Source organism: Styela clava, chromosome 15 (assembly GCF_964204865.1).
Source record: "Styela clava chromosome 15, kaStyClav1.hap1.2, whole genome shotgun sequence".
Lineage (NCBI taxonomy): Eukaryota > Metazoa > Chordata > Ascidiacea > Stolidobranchia > Styelidae > Styela > Styela clava.
The window spans coordinates 7,693,970-7,708,227 of record NC_135264.1 but is presented as its reverse complement, the minus strand read 5'-3'; the positions used below and the strand labels follow the sequence as shown (position 1 = coordinate 7,708,227).

Below are 14,258 nucleotides of genomic sequence, written 5' to 3'. Positions count from 1 at the left end.
GCCTACAACCATACCACGTTGAATGCACCCGATCTCGTTCGATCTCGGAAGTTAAGCAATATCGGGCTCGGTTAGTACTTGCATGGGTGACCGGCTGGGAATACCGAGTGTCGTAGGCTTTTCGTCGCCGTTTCATTTGATTTTGCTCTGTTTTCCAACAACTGCGAAATACAAATAGCCGAATAGACTACTACTTTATCGCCTACAACCATACCACGTTGAATGCACCCGATCTCGTTCGATCTCGGAAGTTAAACAATGTCGGGCTCGGTTAGTACTTGCATGGGTGACCGGCTGGAATACCGAGTGTCGTAGGCTTTTCGTCGCCGTTTCATTCGATTTTGCTCTGTTTTCCAACAACTGCGAAATACAAATAGCCGAATAGACTACTGTTTAATCGCCTACAACCATACCACGTTGAATGCACCCGATCTCGTTCGATCTCGGAAGTTAAGCAATGTTGGGCTCGCTTAGTACTTGCATGGGTGACCGGCTGGGAATACCGAGTGTCGTAGGCTTTTCGTCGCCGTTTCATTCGATTTTGCTCTGTTTTCCAACAACTGCGAAATACAAATAGCCGAATAGACTACTACTTTATCGCCTACAACCATACCACGTTGAATGCACCCGATCTCGTTCGATTTCGGAAGTTAAGCAATGTCGGGCTCGGTTAGTACTTGCATGGGTGACCGGCTGGGAATACCGAGTGTCGTAGGCTTTTCGTCGCCGTTTCATTCGATTTTGCTCTGTTTTCCAACAACTGCGAAATACAAATAGCCGAATAGACTACTACTTTATCGCCTACAACCATACCACGTTGAATGCACCCGATCTCGTTCGATCTCGGAAGTTAAGCAATGTCGGGCTCGGTTAGTACTTGCATGGGAGACCGGCTGGGAATACCGAGTATCGTAGGCTTTTCTTCGCCGTTTCATTCGATTTTGCTATGTTTTCCAACAACTGCGAAATACAAATAGCCGAATAGACTACTACTTTATCGCCTACAACCATACCACGTTGAATGCACCCGATCTCGTTCGATCTCGGAAGTTAAGCAATATCGGGCTCGGTTAGTACTTGCATGGGTGACCGGGTTTCATTTGATTTTGCTCTGTTTTCCAACAACTGCGAAATACAAATAGCCGAATAGACTACTACTTTATCGCCTACAACCATACCACGTTGAATGCACCCGATCTCGTTCGATCTCGGAAGTAAGCAATGTCGGGCTCGGTTAGTACTTGCATGGGTGACCGGCTGGAATACCGAGTGTCGTAGGCTTTTCGTCGCCGTTTCGTTCGATTTTGCTCTGTTTTCCAACAACTGTGAAATACAAATAGCCGAATAGACTACTGTTTAATCGCCTACAACCATACCACGTTGAATGCACCCGATCTCGTTCGATCTCGGAAGTTAAGCAATGTCGGGCTCGGTTAGTACTTGCATGGGTGACCGGCTGGGAATACCGAGTGTCGTAGGCTTTTCGTCGCCGTTTCATTCGATTTTGCTCTGTTTTCCAACAACTGCGAAATACAAATAGCCGAATAGACTACTACTTTACCGCCTACAACCATACCACGTTGAATGCACCCGATCTCGGAAGTTAAGCAATGTCGGGCTCGGTTAGTACTTGCATGGGTGACCGGCTGGGAATACCGAGTGTCGTAGGCTTTTCGTCGCCGTTTCATTCGATTTTGCTCTGTTTTCTAACAATTGCGAAATACAAATAGCCGAATAGACTACTACTTTATCGCCTACAACCATACCACGTTGAATGCGCCCGATCTTGTTCGATCTCGGAAGTTAAGCAATGTCGGGCTTAGTTAGTACTTGCATGGGTGACCGGCTGGGAATACCGAGTGTCGTAGGCTTTTCGTCGCCGTTTCATTCGATTTTGCTCTGTTTTCTAACAACTGGGAAATACAAATAGCCGAATAGACTACTAATTTACCGCCTACAATCATACCACGGCGAATGCACCCGATCTCGTTCGATCTCGGAAGTTAAGCAATGTCGTGCTCGGTTAGTACTTGCATGGGTGACCGGCTGGAAATACCGAGTGTCGTAGATTTTTTTTTCGTCGCCGTTCCATTCGTTTTTGCTCTGTTTTCTAACAACTGCAAAATACAAATAGCCGAATAGACTACTACTTTATCGCCAACAACCATACCACGTTGAATGCACCCGATCTCGTTCGATCTCGGAAGTTAAGCAATGTCGGGCTCGGTTAGTACTTGCATGGGTGACCGGCTGGGAATACCGAGTGTCGTAGGCTTTTCGTCGCCGTTTCATTCGATTTTGCTCTGTTTTCCAACAACTGCGAAATACAAATAGCCGAATAGACTACTACTTTATCGCCTACAACCATACCACGTTGAATGCACTCGATCTCGGAAGTTAAGCAATGTCGGGCTCGGTTAGTACTTGCATGGGTGACCGGCTGGGAATACCGAGTGTCGTAGGCTTTTCGTCGCCGTTTCATTTGATTTTGCTCTGTTTTCCAACAACTGCGAAATACAAATAGCCGAATAGACTACTACTTTATCGCCTACAACCATACCACGTTGAATGCATCCGATCTCGTTCGATCTCGGAAGTTAAACAATGTCGGGCTCGGTTAGTACTTGCATGGGTGACCGGCTGGAATACCGAGTGTCGTAGGCTTTTCGTCGCCGTTTCGTTCGATTTTGCTCTGTTTTCCAACAACTGCGAAATACAAATAGCCGAATAGACTACCGTTTAATCGCCTACAACCATACCACGTTGAATGCACCCGATCTCGTTCGATCTCGGAAGTTAAGCAATGTCGGGCTCGGTTAGTACTTGCATGGGTGACCGGCTGGGAATACCGAGTGTCGTAGGCTTTTCGTCGCCGTTTCATTCGATTTTGCTCTGTTTTCCAACAACTACGAAATACAAATAGCCGAATAGACTACTACTTTATCGCCTACAACCATACCACGTTGAATGCACCCGATCTCGTTCGATCTCGGAAGTTAAGCAATGTCGGGCTCGGTTAGTACTTGCATGGGTGACCGGCTGGGAATACCGAGTGTCGTAGGCTTTTCGTCGCCGTTTCATTCGATTTTGCTCTATTTTCCAACAACTGCGAAATACAAATAGCCGAATAGACTACTACTTTATCGCCTACAACCATACCACGTTGAATGCACCCGATCTCGTTCGATCTCGGAAGTTAAGCAATGTCGGGCTCGGTTAGTACTTGCATGGGTGACCGGCTGGGAATACCGAGTGTCGTAGGCTTTTCGTCGCCGTTTCATTCGATTTTGCTCTGTTTTCCAACAACTGCGAAATACAAATAGCCGAATAGACTACTACTTTATCGCCTACAACCATACCACGTTGAATGCACCCGATCTCGTTCGATCTCGGAAGTTAAGCAATATCGGGCTCGGTTAGTACTTGCATGGGTGACCGGCTGGGAATACCGAGTGTCGTAGGCTTTTCGTCGCCGTTTCATTTGATTTTGCTCTGTTTTCCAACAACTGCGAAATACAAATAGCCGAATAGACTACTACTTTATCGCCTACAACCATACCACGTTGAATGCACCCGATCTCGTTCGATCTCGGAAGTTAAGCAATGTCGGGCTCGGTTAGTACTTGCATGGGTGACCGGCTGGAATACCGAGTGTCGTAGGATTTACGTCGCCGTTTCGTTCGATTTTGCTCTGTTTTCCAACAACTGCGAAATACAAATAGCCGAATAGACTACTGTTTAATCGCCTACAACCATACCACGTTGAATGCACCCGATCTCGTTCGATCTCGGAAGTTAAGCAATGTCGGGCTCGGTTAGTACTTGCATGGGTGACCGGCTGGGAATACCGAGTGTCGTAGGCTTTTCGTCGCCGTTTCATTCGATTTTGCTCTGTTTTCCAACAACTGCGAAATACAAATAGCCGAATAGACTACTACTTTATCGCCTACAACCATACCACGTTGAATGCACCCGATCTCGTTCGATCTCGGAAGTTATGCAATGTCGGGCTCGGTTAGTACTTGCATGGGTGACCTGCTGGGAATACCGAGTGTCGTAGGCTTTTCGTCGCCGTTTCATTCGATTTTGCTCTGTTTTCTAACAATTGCGAAATACAAATAGCCGAATAGACTACTACTTTATCGCCTACAACCATACCACGTTGAATGCACCCGATCTTGTTCGATCTCGGAAGTTAAGCAATGTCGGGCTTAGTTAGTACTTGCATGGGTGACCGGCTGGGAATACCGAGTGTCGTAGGCTTTTCGTCGCCGTTTCATTCGATTTTGCTCTGTTTTCCAACAACTGGGAAATACAAACAGCCGAATAGACTACTAATTTATCGCCTACAATCATACCACGGTGAATGCACCCGATCTCGTTCGATCTCGGAAGTTAAGCAATGTCGTGCTCGGTTAGTACTTGCATGGGTGACCGGCTGGGAATACCGAGTGTCGTAGATTTTTTTTTCGTCGCCGTTCCATTCGTTTTTGCTCTGTTTTCTAACAACTGCGAAATACAAATAGCCGAATAGACTACTACTTTATCGCCAACAACCATACCACGTTGAATGCACCCGATCTCGTTCGATCTCGGAAGTTAAGCAATGTCGGGCTCGGTTAGTACTTGCATGGGTGACCGGCTGGGAATACCGAGTGTCGTAGGCTTTTCGTCGCCGTTTCATTCGATTTTGCTCTGTTTTCCAACAACTGCGAAATACAAATAGCCGAATAGACTACTACTTTATCGCCTACAACCATACCACGTTGAATGCACTCGATCTCGGAAGTTAAGCAATGTCGGGCTCGGTTAGTACTTGCATGGGTGACCGGCTGGGAATACCGAGTGTCGTAGGCTTTTTGTCGCCGTTTCATTCGATTTTGCTCTGTTTTCCAACAACTGCGAAATACAAATAGCCGAATAGACTACTACTTTATCGCCTACAACCATACCACGTTGAATGCACCCGTTATCGTTCGATCTCGGAAGTTAAACAATGTCAGGCTCGGTTAGTACTTGCATGGGTGACCGGCTGGGAATACCGAGTGTCGTAGGCTTTTCGTCGCCGTTTCATTCGATTTTGCTCTGTTTTCCAACAACTGCGAAATACAAATAGCCGAATAGACTACTACTTTATCGCCTACAACCATACCACGTTGAATGCACCCGATCTCGTTCGATCTCGGAAGTTAAGCAATGTCGGGCTCGGTTAGTACTTGCATGGGTGACCGGCTGGGAATACCGAGTGTCGTAGGCTTTTCGTCGCCGTTTCATTCGATTTTGCTCTGTTTTCCAACAACTGCGAAATACAAATAGCCGAATAGACTACTACTTTATCACCTACAACCATACCACGTTGAATGCACCCGATCTCGTTCGATCTCGGAAGTTAAGCAATGTCGGGCTCGGTTAGTACTTGCATGGGTGACCGGCTGGGAATACCGAGTGTCGTAGGCTTTTCGTCGCCGTTTCATTCGATTTTGCTCTGTTTTCCAACAACTGCGAAATACAAATAGCCGAATAGACTACTACTTTATCGCCTACAACCATACCACGTTGAATGCACCCGATCTCGTTAGATCTCGGAAGTTAAGCAATGTCGGGCTCGGTTAGTACTTGCATGGGTGACCGGCTGGGAATACCGAGTGTCGTAGGCTTTTCGTCGCCGTTTCGTTCGATTTTGCTCTGCTTTCCAACAACTGCGAAATACAAATAGCCGAATAGACTACTACTTTATCGCCTACAACCATACCACGTTGAATGCACCCGATCTTGTTCGATCTCGGAAGTTAAGCAATGTCGGGTTCGGTTAGTACTTGCATGGGTGACCGGCTGGGAATACCGAGTGTCGTAGGCTTTTCGTCGCCGTTTCGTTCGATTTTGCTCTGCTTTCCAACAACTGCGAAATACAAATAGCCGAATAGACTACTACTTTATCGCCTACAACCATACCACGTTGAATGCACCCGATCTTGTTCGATCTCGGAAGTTAAGCAATGTCGGGCTTAGTTAGTACTTGCATGGGTGACCGGCTGGGAATACCGAGTGTCGTAGGCTTTTCGTCGCCGTTTCATTCGATTTTGCTCTGTTTTCTAACAACTGGGAAATACAAATAGCCGAATAGACTACTAATTTATCGCCTACAACCATACCACGGTGAATGCACCCGATCTCGTTCGATCTCGGAAGTTAAGCAATGTCGTGCTCGGTTAGTACTTGCATCGGTGACCGGCTGGGAATACCGAGTGTCGTAGGCTTTTTTTTCGTCGCCGTTCCATTCGTTTTTGCTCTGTTTTCTAACAACTGCGAAATACAAATAGCCGAATAGACTACTACTTTATCGCCAACAACCATACCACGTTGAATGCACCCGATCTCGTTCGATCTCGGAAGTTAAGCAATGTCGGGCTCGGTTAGTACTTGCATGGGTGACCGGCTGGGAATACCGAGTGTCGTAGGCTTTTTGTCGCCGTTTCATTCCATGTTGCTCTGTTTTCCAACAACTGCGAAATACAAATAGCCGAATAGACTACTACTTTATCGCCTACAACCATACCACGTTGAATGCACCCGTTATCGTTCGATCTCGGAAGTTAAACAATGTCAGGCTCGGTTAGTACTTGCATGGGTGACCGGCTGGGAATACCGAGTGTCGTAGGCTTTTCGTCGCCGTTTCATTCGATTTTGCTCTGTTTTCCAACAACTGCGAAATACAAATAGCCGAATAGACTACTACTTTATCACCTACAACCATACCACGTTGAATGCACCCGATCTCGTTCGATCTCGGAAGTTAAGCAATGTCGGGCTCGGTTAGTACTTGCATGGGTGACCGGCTGGGAATACCGAGTGTCGTAGGCTTTTCGTCGCCGTTTCATTCGATTTTGCTCTGTTTTCCAACAACTGCGAAATACAAATAGCCGAATAGACTACTACTTTATCACCTACAACCATACCACGTTGAATGCACCCGATCTCGTTCGATCTCGGAAGTTAAGCAATGTCGGGCTCGGTTAGTACTTGCATGGGTGACCGGCTGGGAATACCGAGTGTCGTAGGATTTTCGTCGCCGTTTCATTCGATTTTGCTCTGTTTTCCAACAACTGCGAAATACAAATAGCCGAATAGACTACTACTTTATCGCCTACAACCATACCACGTTGAATGCACCCGATCTCGTTCGATCTCGGAAGTTAAGCAATGTCGGGCTCGGTTAGTACTTGCATGGGTGACCGGCTGGGAATACCGAGTGTCGTAGGCTTTTCGTCGCCGTTTCGTTCGATTTTGCTCTGCTTTCCAACAACTGCGAAATACAAATAGCCGAATAGACTACTACTTTATCGCCTACAACCATACCACGTTGAATGCACCCGATCTTGTTCGATCTCGGAAGTTAAGCAATGTCGGGTTCGGTTAGTACTTGCATGGGTGACCGGCTGGGAATACCGAGTGTCGTAGGCTTTTCGTCGCCGTTTCGTTCGATTTTGCTCTGCTTTCCAACAACTGCGAAATACAAATAGCCGAATAGACTACTACTTTATCGCCTACAACCATACCACGTTGAATGCACCCGATCTTGTTCGATCTCGGAAGTTAAGCAATGTCGGGCTTAGTTAGTACTTGCATGGGTGACCGGCTGGGAATACCGAGTGTCGTAGGCTTTTCGTCGCCGTTTCATTCGATTTTGCTCTGTTTTCTAACAACTGGGAAATACAAATAGCCGAATAGACTACTAATTTATCGCCTACAACCATACCACGGTGAATGCACCCGATCTCGTTCGATCTCGGAAGTTAAGCAATGTCGTGCTCGGTTAGTACTTGCATCGGTGACCGGCTGGGAATACCGAGTGTCGTAGGCTTTTTTTTCGTCGCCGTTCCATTCGTTTTTGCTCTGTTTTCTAACAACTGCGAAATACAAATAGCCGAATAGACTACTACTTTATCGCCAACAACCATACCACGTTGAATGCACCCGATCTCGTTCGATCTCGGAAGTTAAGCAATGTTGGGCTCGGTTAGTACTTGCATGGGTGACCGGCTGGGAATACCGAGTGTCGTAGGCTTTTCGTCGCCGTTTCATTCGATTTTGCTCTGTTTTCCAACAACTGCGAAATACAAATAGCCGAATAGACTACTACTTTATCGCCTACAACCATACCACGTTGAATGCACTCGATCTCGGAAGTTAAGCAATGTCGGGCTCGGTTAGTACTTGCCTGGGTGACCGGCTGGGAATACCGAGTGTCGTAGGCTTTTTGTCGCCGTTTCATTCGATTTTGCTCTGTTTTCCAACAACTGCGAAATACAAATAGCCGAATAGACTACTACTTTATCGCCTACAACCATACCACGTTGAATGCACCCGTTATCGTTCGATCTCGGAAGTTAAACAATGTCAGGCTCGGTTAGTACTTGCATGGGTGACCGGCTGGGAATACCGAGTGTCGTAGGCTTTTTGTCGCCGTTTCATTCGATTTTGCTCTGTTTTCCAACAACTGCGAAATACAAATAGCCGAATAGACTACTACTTTATCGCCTACAACCATACCACGTTGAATGCACCCGTTATCGTTCGATCTCGGAAGTTAAACAATGTCAGGCTCGGTTAGTACTTGCCTGGGTGACCGGCTGGGAATACCGAGTGTCGTAGGCTTTTTGTCGCCGTTTCATTCGATTTTGCTCTGTTTTCCAACAACTGCGAAATACAAATAGCCGAATAGACTACTACTTTATCGCCTACAACCATACCACGTTGAATGCACCCGATCTTGTTCGATCTCGGAAGTTAAGCAATGTCGGGCTTAGTTAGTACTTGCATGGGTGACCGGCTGGGAATACCGAGTGTCGTAGGCTTTTCGTCGCCGTTTCATTCGATTTTGCTCTGTTTTCTAACAACTGGGAAATACAAATAGCCGAATAGACTACTAATTTATCGCCTACAACCATATCACGGTGAATGCACCCGATCTCGTTCGATCTCGGAAGTTAAGCAATGTCGTGCTCGGTTAGTACTTGCATCGGTGACCGGCTGGGAATACCGAGTGTCGTAGGCTTTTTTTTCGTCGCCGTTCCATTCGTTTTTGCTCTGTTTTCTAACAACTGCGAAATACAAATAGCCGAATAGACTACTACTTTATCGCCAACAACCATACCACGTTGAATGCACCCGATCTCGTTCGATCTCGGAAGTTAAGCAATGTCGGGCTCGGTTAGTACTTGCATGGGTGACCGGCTGGGAATACCGAGTGTCGTAGGCTTTTTGTCGCCGTTTCATTCGATTTTGCTCTGTTTTCCAACAACTGCGAAATACAAATAGCCGAATAGACTACTACTTTATCGCCTACAACCATACCACGTTGAATGCACCCGTTATCGTTCGATCTCGGAAGTTAAACAATGTCAGGCTCGGTTAGTACTTGCCTGGGTGACCGGCTGGGAATACCGAGTGTCGTAGGCTTTTTGTCGCCGTTTCATTCGATTTTGCTCTGTTTTCCAACAACTGCGAAATACAAATAGCCGAATAGACTACTACTTTATCGCCTACAACCATACCACGTTGAATGCACCCGATCTTGTTCGATCTCGGAAGTTAAGCAATGTCGGGCTTAGTTAGTACTTGCATGGGTGACCGGCTGGGAATACCGAGTGTCGTAGGCTTTTCGTCGCCGTTTCATTCGATTTTGCTCTGTTTTCTAACAACTGGGAAATACAAATAGCCGAATAGACTACTAATTTATCGCCTACAACCATATCACGGTGAATGCACCCGATCTCGTTCGATCTCGGAAGTTAAGCAATGTCGTGCTCGGTTAGTACTTGCATCGGTGACCGGCTGGGAATACCGAGTGTCGTAGGCTTTTTTTTCGTCGCCGTTCCATTCGTTTTTGCTCTGTTTTCTAACAACTGCGAAATACAAATAGCCGAATAGACTACTACTTTATCGCCAACAACCATACCACGTTGAATGCACCCGATCTCGTTCGATCTCGGAAGTTAAGCAATGTCGGGCTCGGTTAGTACTTGCATGGGTGACCGGCTGGGAATACCGAGTGTCGTAGGCTTTTTGTCGCCGTTTCATTCGATTTTGCTCTGTTTTCCAACAACTGCGAAATACAAATAGCCGAATAGACTACTACTTTATCGCCTACAACCATACCACGTTGAATGCACCCGTTATCGTTCGATCTCGGAAGTTAAACAATGTCAGGCTCGGTTAGTACTTGCATGGGTGACCGGCTGGGAATACCGAGTGTCGTAGGCTTTTCGTCGCCGTTTCATTCGATTTTGCTCTGTTTTCCAACAACTGCGAAATACAAATAGCCGAATAGACTACTACTTTATCGCCTACAACCATACCACGTTGAATGCACCCGATCTCGTTCGATCTCGGAAGTTAAGCAATGTCGGGCTCGGTTAGTACTTGCATGGGTGACCGGCTGGGAATACCGAGTGTCGTAGGCTTTTCGTCGCCGTTTCATTCGATTTTGCTCTGTTTTCCAACAACTGCGAAATACAAATAGCCGAATAGACTACTACTTTATCACCTACAACCATACCACGTTGAATGCACCCGATCTCGTTCGATCTCGGAAGTTAAGCAATGTCGGGCTCGGTTAGTACTTGCATGGGTGACCGGCTGGGAATACCGAGTGTCGTAGGCTTTTCGTCGCCGTTTCATTCGATTTTGCTCTGTTTTCCAACAACTGCGAAATACAAATAGCCGAATAGACTACTACTTTATCGCCTACAACCATACCACGTTGAATGCACCCGATCTCGTTCGATCTCGGAAGTTAAGCAATGTCGGGCTCGGTTAGTACTTGCATGGGTGACCGGCTGGGAATACCGAGTGTCGTAGGCTTTTCGTCGCCGTTTCGTTCGATTTTGCTCTGCTTTCCAACAACTGCGAAATACAAATAGCCGAATAGACTACTACTTTATCGCCTACAACCATACCACGTTGAATGCACCCGATCTTGTTCGATCTCGGAAGTTAAGCAATGTCGGGTTCGGTTAGTACTTGCATGGGTGACCGGCTGGGAATACCGAGTGTCGTAGGCTTTTCGTCGCCGTTTCGTTCGATTTTGCTCTGCTTTCCAACAACTGCGAAATACAAATAGCCGAATAGACTACTACTTTATCGCCTACAACCATACCACGTTGAATGCACCCGATCTTGTTCGATCTCGGAAGTTAAGCAATGTCGGGCTTAGTTAGTACTTGCATGGGTGACCGGCTGGGAATACCGAGTGTCGTAGGCTTTTCGTCGCCGTTTCATTCGATTTTGCTCTGTTTTCTAACAACTGGGAAATACAAATAGCCGAATAGACTACTAATTTATCGCCTACAACCATACCACGGTGAATGCACCCGATCTCGTTCGATCTCGGAAGTTAAGCAATGTCGTGCTCGCTTAGTACTTGCATCGGTGACCGGCTGGGAATACCGAGTGTCGTAGGCTTTTTTTTCGTCGCCGTTCCATTCGTTTTTGCTCTGTTTTCTAACAACTGCGAAATACAAATAGCCGAATAGACTACTACTTTATCGCCAACAACCATACCACGTTGAATGCACCCGATCTCGTTCGATCTCGGAAGTTAAGCAATGTCGGGCTCGGTTAGTACTTGCATGGGTGACCGGCTGGGAATACCGAGTGTCGTAGGCTTTTCGTCGCCGTTTCATTCGATTTTGCTCTGTTTTCCAACAACTGCGAAATACAAATAGCCGAATAGACTACTACTTTATCGCCTACAACCATACCACGTTGAATGCACTCGATCTCGGAAGTTAAGCAATGTCGGGCTCGGTTAGTACTTGCCTGGGTGACCGGCTGGGAATACCGAGTGTCGTAGGCTTTTTGTCGCCGTTTCATTCGATTTTGCTCTGTTTTCCAACAACTGCGAAATACAAATAGCCGAATAGACTACTACTTTATCGCCTACAACCATACCACGTTGAATGCACCCGTTATCGTTCGATCTCGGAAGTTAAACAATGTCAGGCTCGGTTAGTACTTGCATGGGTGACCGGCTGGGAATACCGAGTGTCGTAGGCTTTTCGTCGCCGTTTCATTCGATTTTGCTCTGTTTTTTCCAACAACTGCGAAATACAAATAGCCGAATAGACTACTACTTTATCGCCTACAACCATACCACGTTGAATGCACCCGATCTCGTTCGATCTCGGAAGTTAAGCAATGTCGGGCTCGGTTAGTACTTGCATGGGTGACCGGCTGGGAATACCGAGTGTCGTAGGCTTTTCGTCGCCGTTTCATTCGATTTTGCTCTGTTTTCCAACAACTGCGAAATACAAATAGCCGAATAGACTACCACTTTATCGCCTACAACCATACCACGTTGAATGCACCCGATCTCGTTTGATCTCGGAAGTTAAGCAATGTCGGGCTCGGTTAGTACTTGCATGGGTGACCGGCTGGGAATACCGAGTGTCGTAGGCTTTTCGTCGCCGTTTCATTCGATTTTGCTCTGTTTTCCAACAACTGCGAAATACAAATAGCCGAATAGACTACTACTTTATCGCCTACAACCATACCACGTTGAATGCACCCAATCTCGTTCGATCTCGGAAGTTAAGCAATGTCGGGCTCGGTTAGTACTTGCATGGGTGACCGGCTGGGAATACCGAGTGTCGTAGGCTTTTCGTCGCCGTTTCGTTCGATTTTGCTCTGCTTTCCAACAACTGCGAAATACAAATAGCCGAATAGACTACTACTTTATCGCCTACAACCATACCACGTTGAATGCACCCGATCTCGTCGATCTCGGAAGTTAAGCAATGTCGGGTTCGGTTAGTACTTGCATGGGTGACTGGCTGGGAATACCGAGTGTCGTAAGCTTTTCGTCGTCGTTTCATTCGATTTTGCTGTGTTTTCTAACAACTGCGAAATACAAATAGCCGAATAGACTACTACTTCATCGCCTACAACCATACCACGTTGAATGCTCCCGATCTTGTTCGATCTCGGAAGTTAAGCAATGTCGGGCTTGGTTAGTACTTGCATGGGTGACCGGCTGGGAATACCGAGTGTCGTAGGCTTTTCGTCGCCGTTTCATTCGATTTTGCTCTGTTTTCTAACAACTGCGAAATACAAATAGCCGAATAGACTACTACTATATCGCCTAAAACCATACCACGTTGAATGCACCCGATCTCGTTCGATCTCGGAAGTTAAGCAATGTCGGGATCGGTTAGTACTTGCATGGGTGACCGGCTGGGAATACCGAGTGTCGTAAGCTTTTTGTCGCCGTTTCACTCGATTTTACTCTGTTTTCCAACAACTGCGAAATACAAATAGCCGAATACACTACTACTTTATCGCCTACAACCATACCACGTTGAATGCACCCGTTATCGTTCGATCTCGGAAGTTAAGCAATGTCCGGCTCGGTTAGTACTTGCGTGGGTGACCGGCTGGGAATACCGAGTGTCGTAAGCTTTTCGTCGCCGTTTCATTCGATTTTGCTCTGTTTTCCAACAACTGCGAAATACAAATAGCCGAATAGACTACTACTTTATCGCCTACAACCATACCACGTTGAATGCACCCGATCTCGTTCGATCTCGGAAGTTATGCAATGTCGGGCTCGGTTAGTACTTGCATGGGTGACCTGCTGGGAATACCGAGTGTCGTAGGCTTTTCGTCGCCGTTTCATTCGATTTTGCTCTGTTTTCCAACAACTGCGAAATACAAATAGCCGAATAGACTACTACTTCATCGCCTACAACCATACCACGTTGAATGCTCCCGATCTTGTTCGATCTCGGAAGTTAAGCAATGTCGGGCTTGGTTAGTACTTGCATGGGTGACCGGCTGGGAATACCGAGTGTCGTAGGCTTTTCGTCGCCGTTTCATTCGATTTTGCTCTGTTTTCTAACAACTGCGAAATACAAATAGCCGAATAGACTACTACTATATCGCCTAAAACCATACCACGTTGAATGCACCCGATCTCGTTCGATCTCGGAAGTTAAGCAATGTCGGGATCGGTTAGTACTTGCATGGGTGACCGGCTGGGAATACCGAGTGTCGTAAGCTTTTTGTCGCCGTTTCACTCGATTTTACTCTGTTTTCCAACAACTGCGAAATACAAATAGCCGAATACACTACTACTTTATCGCCTACAACCATACCACGTTGAATGCACCCGTTATCGTTCGATCTCGGAAGTTAAGCAATGTCCGGCTCGGTTAGTACTTGCATGGGTGACCGGCTGGGAATACCGAGTGTCGTAAGCT

General features: G+C 46.6%; 42 non-coding genes and 29 pseudogenes across 42 annotated transcripts; all 71 read left to right on the top strand.

The window, feature by feature from the left end:
- Positions 1-119, top strand: LOC144415861 (5S ribosomal RNA). The gene has a single exon (XR_013471755.1). It is a non-coding gene; the product is annotated as a 5S ribosomal RNA (ribosomal RNA).
- Positions 120-200: 81 nt separating this feature from the next.
- On the top strand, positions 201-318 carry LOC144417541 (5S ribosomal RNA; annotated as a pseudogene).
- An 81-nt stretch (positions 319-399) lies between these two features.
- On the top strand, positions 400-518 carry LOC144415111 (5S ribosomal RNA). Its single transcript, XR_013471003.1, has one exon. It is a non-coding gene; the product is annotated as a 5S ribosomal RNA (ribosomal RNA).
- An 81-nt stretch (positions 519-599) lies between these two features.
- Positions 600-718, top strand: LOC144415624 (5S ribosomal RNA). Its single transcript, XR_013471516.1, has one exon. It is a non-coding gene; the product is annotated as a 5S ribosomal RNA (ribosomal RNA).
- Positions 719-799: 81 nt separating this feature from the next.
- Positions 800-918, top strand: LOC144415698 (5S ribosomal RNA). The gene has a single exon (XR_013471591.1). It is a non-coding gene; the product is annotated as a 5S ribosomal RNA (ribosomal RNA).
- Positions 919-1,164: 246 nt separating this feature from the next.
- On the top strand, positions 1,165-1,281 carry LOC144412139 (5S ribosomal RNA; annotated as a pseudogene).
- Positions 1,282-1,362: 81 nt separating this feature from the next.
- Positions 1,363-1,481, top strand: LOC144413598 (5S ribosomal RNA). The gene has a single exon (XR_013469490.1). It is a non-coding gene; the product is annotated as a 5S ribosomal RNA (ribosomal RNA).
- An 81-nt stretch (positions 1,482-1,562) lies between these two features.
- On the top strand, positions 1,563-1,671 carry LOC144411975 (5S ribosomal RNA; annotated as a pseudogene).
- An 81-nt stretch (positions 1,672-1,752) lies between these two features.
- Positions 1,753-1,871, top strand: LOC144417503 (5S ribosomal RNA; annotated as a pseudogene).
- An 81-nt stretch (positions 1,872-1,952) lies between these two features.
- LOC144412923 (5S ribosomal RNA) lies at positions 1,953-2,071 on the top strand (annotated as a pseudogene).
- An 85-nt stretch (positions 2,072-2,156) lies between these two features.
- On the top strand, positions 2,157-2,275 carry LOC144415038 (5S ribosomal RNA). Its single transcript, XR_013470930.1, has one exon. It is a non-coding gene; the product is annotated as a 5S ribosomal RNA (ribosomal RNA).
- Positions 2,276-2,356: 81 nt separating this feature from the next.
- On the top strand, positions 2,357-2,465 carry LOC144412356 (5S ribosomal RNA; annotated as a pseudogene).
- An 81-nt stretch (positions 2,466-2,546) lies between these two features.
- LOC144418163 (5S ribosomal RNA) lies at positions 2,547-2,664 on the top strand (annotated as a pseudogene).
- Positions 2,665-2,745: 81 nt separating this feature from the next.
- LOC144413597 (5S ribosomal RNA) lies at positions 2,746-2,864 on the top strand. The gene has a single exon (XR_013469489.1). It is a non-coding gene; the product is annotated as a 5S ribosomal RNA (ribosomal RNA).
- Positions 2,865-2,945: 81 nt separating this feature from the next.
- On the top strand, positions 2,946-3,064 carry LOC144413596 (5S ribosomal RNA). The gene has a single exon (XR_013469488.1). It is a non-coding gene; the product is annotated as a 5S ribosomal RNA (ribosomal RNA).
- An 81-nt stretch (positions 3,065-3,145) lies between these two features.
- Positions 3,146-3,264, top strand: LOC144413595 (5S ribosomal RNA). Its single transcript, XR_013469487.1, has one exon. It is a non-coding gene; the product is annotated as a 5S ribosomal RNA (ribosomal RNA).
- An 81-nt stretch (positions 3,265-3,345) lies between these two features.
- Positions 3,346-3,464, top strand: LOC144415860 (5S ribosomal RNA). Its single transcript, XR_013471754.1, has one exon. It is a non-coding gene; the product is annotated as a 5S ribosomal RNA (ribosomal RNA).
- An 81-nt stretch (positions 3,465-3,545) lies between these two features.
- Positions 3,546-3,663, top strand: LOC144417823 (5S ribosomal RNA; annotated as a pseudogene).
- An 81-nt stretch (positions 3,664-3,744) lies between these two features.
- Positions 3,745-3,863, top strand: LOC144413593 (5S ribosomal RNA). Its single transcript, XR_013469485.1, has one exon. It is a non-coding gene; the product is annotated as a 5S ribosomal RNA (ribosomal RNA).
- An 81-nt stretch (positions 3,864-3,944) lies between these two features.
- Positions 3,945-4,063, top strand: LOC144415999 (5S ribosomal RNA). The gene has a single exon (XR_013471893.1). It is a non-coding gene; the product is annotated as a 5S ribosomal RNA (ribosomal RNA).
- Positions 4,064-4,144: 81 nt separating this feature from the next.
- On the top strand, positions 4,145-4,263 carry LOC144417102 (5S ribosomal RNA). The gene has a single exon (XR_013472995.1). It is a non-coding gene; the product is annotated as a 5S ribosomal RNA (ribosomal RNA).
- An 81-nt stretch (positions 4,264-4,344) lies between these two features.
- LOC144411930 (5S ribosomal RNA) lies at positions 4,345-4,463 on the top strand (annotated as a pseudogene).
- An 85-nt stretch (positions 4,464-4,548) lies between these two features.
- On the top strand, positions 4,549-4,667 carry LOC144415036 (5S ribosomal RNA). The gene has a single exon (XR_013470928.1). It is a non-coding gene; the product is annotated as a 5S ribosomal RNA (ribosomal RNA).
- An 81-nt stretch (positions 4,668-4,748) lies between these two features.
- LOC144412354 (5S ribosomal RNA) lies at positions 4,749-4,857 on the top strand (annotated as a pseudogene).
- An 81-nt stretch (positions 4,858-4,938) lies between these two features.
- LOC144412267 (5S ribosomal RNA) lies at positions 4,939-5,057 on the top strand (annotated as a pseudogene).
- Positions 5,058-5,138: 81 nt separating this feature from the next.
- LOC144413592 (5S ribosomal RNA) lies at positions 5,139-5,257 on the top strand. The gene has a single exon (XR_013469484.1). It is a non-coding gene; the product is annotated as a 5S ribosomal RNA (ribosomal RNA).
- Positions 5,258-5,338: 81 nt separating this feature from the next.
- Positions 5,339-5,457, top strand: LOC144415107 (5S ribosomal RNA). Its single transcript, XR_013470999.1, has one exon. It is a non-coding gene; the product is annotated as a 5S ribosomal RNA (ribosomal RNA).
- An 81-nt stretch (positions 5,458-5,538) lies between these two features.
- LOC144414423 (5S ribosomal RNA) lies at positions 5,539-5,657 on the top strand. The gene has a single exon (XR_013470313.1). It is a non-coding gene; the product is annotated as a 5S ribosomal RNA (ribosomal RNA).
- Positions 5,658-5,738: 81 nt separating this feature from the next.
- LOC144417111 (5S ribosomal RNA) lies at positions 5,739-5,857 on the top strand. Its single transcript, XR_013473004.1, has one exon. It is a non-coding gene; the product is annotated as a 5S ribosomal RNA (ribosomal RNA).
- Positions 5,858-5,938: 81 nt separating this feature from the next.
- LOC144417101 (5S ribosomal RNA) lies at positions 5,939-6,057 on the top strand. Its single transcript, XR_013472994.1, has one exon. It is a non-coding gene; the product is annotated as a 5S ribosomal RNA (ribosomal RNA).
- An 81-nt stretch (positions 6,058-6,138) lies between these two features.
- On the top strand, positions 6,139-6,257 carry LOC144412136 (5S ribosomal RNA; annotated as a pseudogene).
- An 85-nt stretch (positions 6,258-6,342) lies between these two features.
- LOC144415035 (5S ribosomal RNA) lies at positions 6,343-6,461 on the top strand. The gene has a single exon (XR_013470927.1). It is a non-coding gene; the product is annotated as a 5S ribosomal RNA (ribosomal RNA).
- Positions 6,462-6,542: 81 nt separating this feature from the next.
- On the top strand, positions 6,543-6,661 carry LOC144412265 (5S ribosomal RNA; annotated as a pseudogene).
- An 81-nt stretch (positions 6,662-6,742) lies between these two features.
- LOC144415106 (5S ribosomal RNA) lies at positions 6,743-6,861 on the top strand. Its single transcript, XR_013470998.1, has one exon. It is a non-coding gene; the product is annotated as a 5S ribosomal RNA (ribosomal RNA).
- An 81-nt stretch (positions 6,862-6,942) lies between these two features.
- On the top strand, positions 6,943-7,061 carry LOC144415585 (5S ribosomal RNA). The gene has a single exon (XR_013471477.1). It is a non-coding gene; the product is annotated as a 5S ribosomal RNA (ribosomal RNA).
- An 81-nt stretch (positions 7,062-7,142) lies between these two features.
- Positions 7,143-7,261, top strand: LOC144413591 (5S ribosomal RNA). Its single transcript, XR_013469483.1, has one exon. It is a non-coding gene; the product is annotated as a 5S ribosomal RNA (ribosomal RNA).
- An 81-nt stretch (positions 7,262-7,342) lies between these two features.
- On the top strand, positions 7,343-7,461 carry LOC144417110 (5S ribosomal RNA). Its single transcript, XR_013473003.1, has one exon. It is a non-coding gene; the product is annotated as a 5S ribosomal RNA (ribosomal RNA).
- Positions 7,462-7,542: 81 nt separating this feature from the next.
- LOC144417100 (5S ribosomal RNA) lies at positions 7,543-7,661 on the top strand. The gene has a single exon (XR_013472993.1). It is a non-coding gene; the product is annotated as a 5S ribosomal RNA (ribosomal RNA).
- Positions 7,662-7,742: 81 nt separating this feature from the next.
- On the top strand, positions 7,743-7,861 carry LOC144412135 (5S ribosomal RNA; annotated as a pseudogene).
- An 85-nt stretch (positions 7,862-7,946) lies between these two features.
- Positions 7,947-8,065, top strand: LOC144414638 (5S ribosomal RNA). Its single transcript, XR_013470527.1, has one exon. It is a non-coding gene; the product is annotated as a 5S ribosomal RNA (ribosomal RNA).
- An 81-nt stretch (positions 8,066-8,146) lies between these two features.
- Positions 8,147-8,255, top strand: LOC144412639 (5S ribosomal RNA; annotated as a pseudogene).
- Positions 8,256-8,336: 81 nt separating this feature from the next.
- LOC144412264 (5S ribosomal RNA) lies at positions 8,337-8,455 on the top strand (annotated as a pseudogene).
- An 81-nt stretch (positions 8,456-8,536) lies between these two features.
- LOC144412567 (5S ribosomal RNA) lies at positions 8,537-8,655 on the top strand (annotated as a pseudogene).
- Positions 8,656-8,736: 81 nt separating this feature from the next.
- On the top strand, positions 8,737-8,855 carry LOC144417096 (5S ribosomal RNA). The gene has a single exon (XR_013472989.1). It is a non-coding gene; the product is annotated as a 5S ribosomal RNA (ribosomal RNA).
- Positions 8,856-8,936: 81 nt separating this feature from the next.
- LOC144418397 (5S ribosomal RNA) lies at positions 8,937-9,055 on the top strand (annotated as a pseudogene).
- An 85-nt stretch (positions 9,056-9,140) lies between these two features.
- On the top strand, positions 9,141-9,259 carry LOC144415034 (5S ribosomal RNA). The gene has a single exon (XR_013470926.1). It is a non-coding gene; the product is annotated as a 5S ribosomal RNA (ribosomal RNA).
- An 81-nt stretch (positions 9,260-9,340) lies between these two features.
- On the top strand, positions 9,341-9,459 carry LOC144412566 (5S ribosomal RNA; annotated as a pseudogene).
- Positions 9,460-9,540: 81 nt separating this feature from the next.
- LOC144417099 (5S ribosomal RNA) lies at positions 9,541-9,659 on the top strand. The gene has a single exon (XR_013472992.1). It is a non-coding gene; the product is annotated as a 5S ribosomal RNA (ribosomal RNA).
- An 81-nt stretch (positions 9,660-9,740) lies between these two features.
- Positions 9,741-9,859, top strand: LOC144418396 (5S ribosomal RNA; annotated as a pseudogene).
- An 85-nt stretch (positions 9,860-9,944) lies between these two features.
- On the top strand, positions 9,945-10,063 carry LOC144415033 (5S ribosomal RNA). Its single transcript, XR_013470925.1, has one exon. It is a non-coding gene; the product is annotated as a 5S ribosomal RNA (ribosomal RNA).
- An 81-nt stretch (positions 10,064-10,144) lies between these two features.
- On the top strand, positions 10,145-10,263 carry LOC144412263 (5S ribosomal RNA; annotated as a pseudogene).
- Positions 10,264-10,344: 81 nt separating this feature from the next.
- On the top strand, positions 10,345-10,463 carry LOC144413590 (5S ribosomal RNA). The gene has a single exon (XR_013469482.1). It is a non-coding gene; the product is annotated as a 5S ribosomal RNA (ribosomal RNA).
- Positions 10,464-10,544: 81 nt separating this feature from the next.
- LOC144415105 (5S ribosomal RNA) lies at positions 10,545-10,663 on the top strand. Its single transcript, XR_013470997.1, has one exon. It is a non-coding gene; the product is annotated as a 5S ribosomal RNA (ribosomal RNA).
- An 81-nt stretch (positions 10,664-10,744) lies between these two features.
- On the top strand, positions 10,745-10,863 carry LOC144413589 (5S ribosomal RNA). Its single transcript, XR_013469481.1, has one exon. It is a non-coding gene; the product is annotated as a 5S ribosomal RNA (ribosomal RNA).
- Positions 10,864-10,944: 81 nt separating this feature from the next.
- On the top strand, positions 10,945-11,063 carry LOC144417108 (5S ribosomal RNA). The gene has a single exon (XR_013473001.1). It is a non-coding gene; the product is annotated as a 5S ribosomal RNA (ribosomal RNA).
- Positions 11,064-11,144: 81 nt separating this feature from the next.
- Positions 11,145-11,263, top strand: LOC144417097 (5S ribosomal RNA). Its single transcript, XR_013472990.1, has one exon. It is a non-coding gene; the product is annotated as a 5S ribosomal RNA (ribosomal RNA).
- Positions 11,264-11,344: 81 nt separating this feature from the next.
- Positions 11,345-11,463, top strand: LOC144412674 (5S ribosomal RNA; annotated as a pseudogene).
- An 85-nt stretch (positions 11,464-11,548) lies between these two features.
- On the top strand, positions 11,549-11,667 carry LOC144415032 (5S ribosomal RNA). The gene has a single exon (XR_013470924.1). It is a non-coding gene; the product is annotated as a 5S ribosomal RNA (ribosomal RNA).
- An 81-nt stretch (positions 11,668-11,748) lies between these two features.
- On the top strand, positions 11,749-11,857 carry LOC144412638 (5S ribosomal RNA; annotated as a pseudogene).
- An 81-nt stretch (positions 11,858-11,938) lies between these two features.
- LOC144412262 (5S ribosomal RNA) lies at positions 11,939-12,057 on the top strand (annotated as a pseudogene).
- Positions 12,058-12,140: 83 nt separating this feature from the next.
- LOC144413588 (5S ribosomal RNA) lies at positions 12,141-12,259 on the top strand. Its single transcript, XR_013469480.1, has one exon. It is a non-coding gene; the product is annotated as a 5S ribosomal RNA (ribosomal RNA).
- An 81-nt stretch (positions 12,260-12,340) lies between these two features.
- On the top strand, positions 12,341-12,459 carry LOC144414475 (5S ribosomal RNA). The gene has a single exon (XR_013470365.1). It is a non-coding gene; the product is annotated as a 5S ribosomal RNA (ribosomal RNA).
- Positions 12,460-12,540: 81 nt separating this feature from the next.
- Positions 12,541-12,659, top strand: LOC144416482 (5S ribosomal RNA). The gene has a single exon (XR_013472375.1). It is a non-coding gene; the product is annotated as a 5S ribosomal RNA (ribosomal RNA).
- Positions 12,660-12,740: 81 nt separating this feature from the next.
- Positions 12,741-12,858, top strand: LOC144412011 (5S ribosomal RNA; annotated as a pseudogene).
- An 81-nt stretch (positions 12,859-12,939) lies between these two features.
- LOC144416405 (5S ribosomal RNA) lies at positions 12,940-13,058 on the top strand. The gene has a single exon (XR_013472298.1). It is a non-coding gene; the product is annotated as a 5S ribosomal RNA (ribosomal RNA).
- Positions 13,059-13,139: 81 nt separating this feature from the next.
- Positions 13,140-13,258, top strand: LOC144418406 (5S ribosomal RNA; annotated as a pseudogene).
- An 81-nt stretch (positions 13,259-13,339) lies between these two features.
- On the top strand, positions 13,340-13,458 carry LOC144412879 (5S ribosomal RNA; annotated as a pseudogene).
- Positions 13,459-13,539: 81 nt separating this feature from the next.
- On the top strand, positions 13,540-13,658 carry LOC144415998 (5S ribosomal RNA). The gene has a single exon (XR_013471892.1). It is a non-coding gene; the product is annotated as a 5S ribosomal RNA (ribosomal RNA).
- Positions 13,659-13,739: 81 nt separating this feature from the next.
- LOC144416404 (5S ribosomal RNA) lies at positions 13,740-13,858 on the top strand. Its single transcript, XR_013472297.1, has one exon. It is a non-coding gene; the product is annotated as a 5S ribosomal RNA (ribosomal RNA).
- An 81-nt stretch (positions 13,859-13,939) lies between these two features.
- LOC144418405 (5S ribosomal RNA) lies at positions 13,940-14,058 on the top strand (annotated as a pseudogene).
- An 81-nt stretch (positions 14,059-14,139) lies between these two features.
- Positions 14,140-14,258, top strand: LOC144412856 (5S ribosomal RNA; annotated as a pseudogene).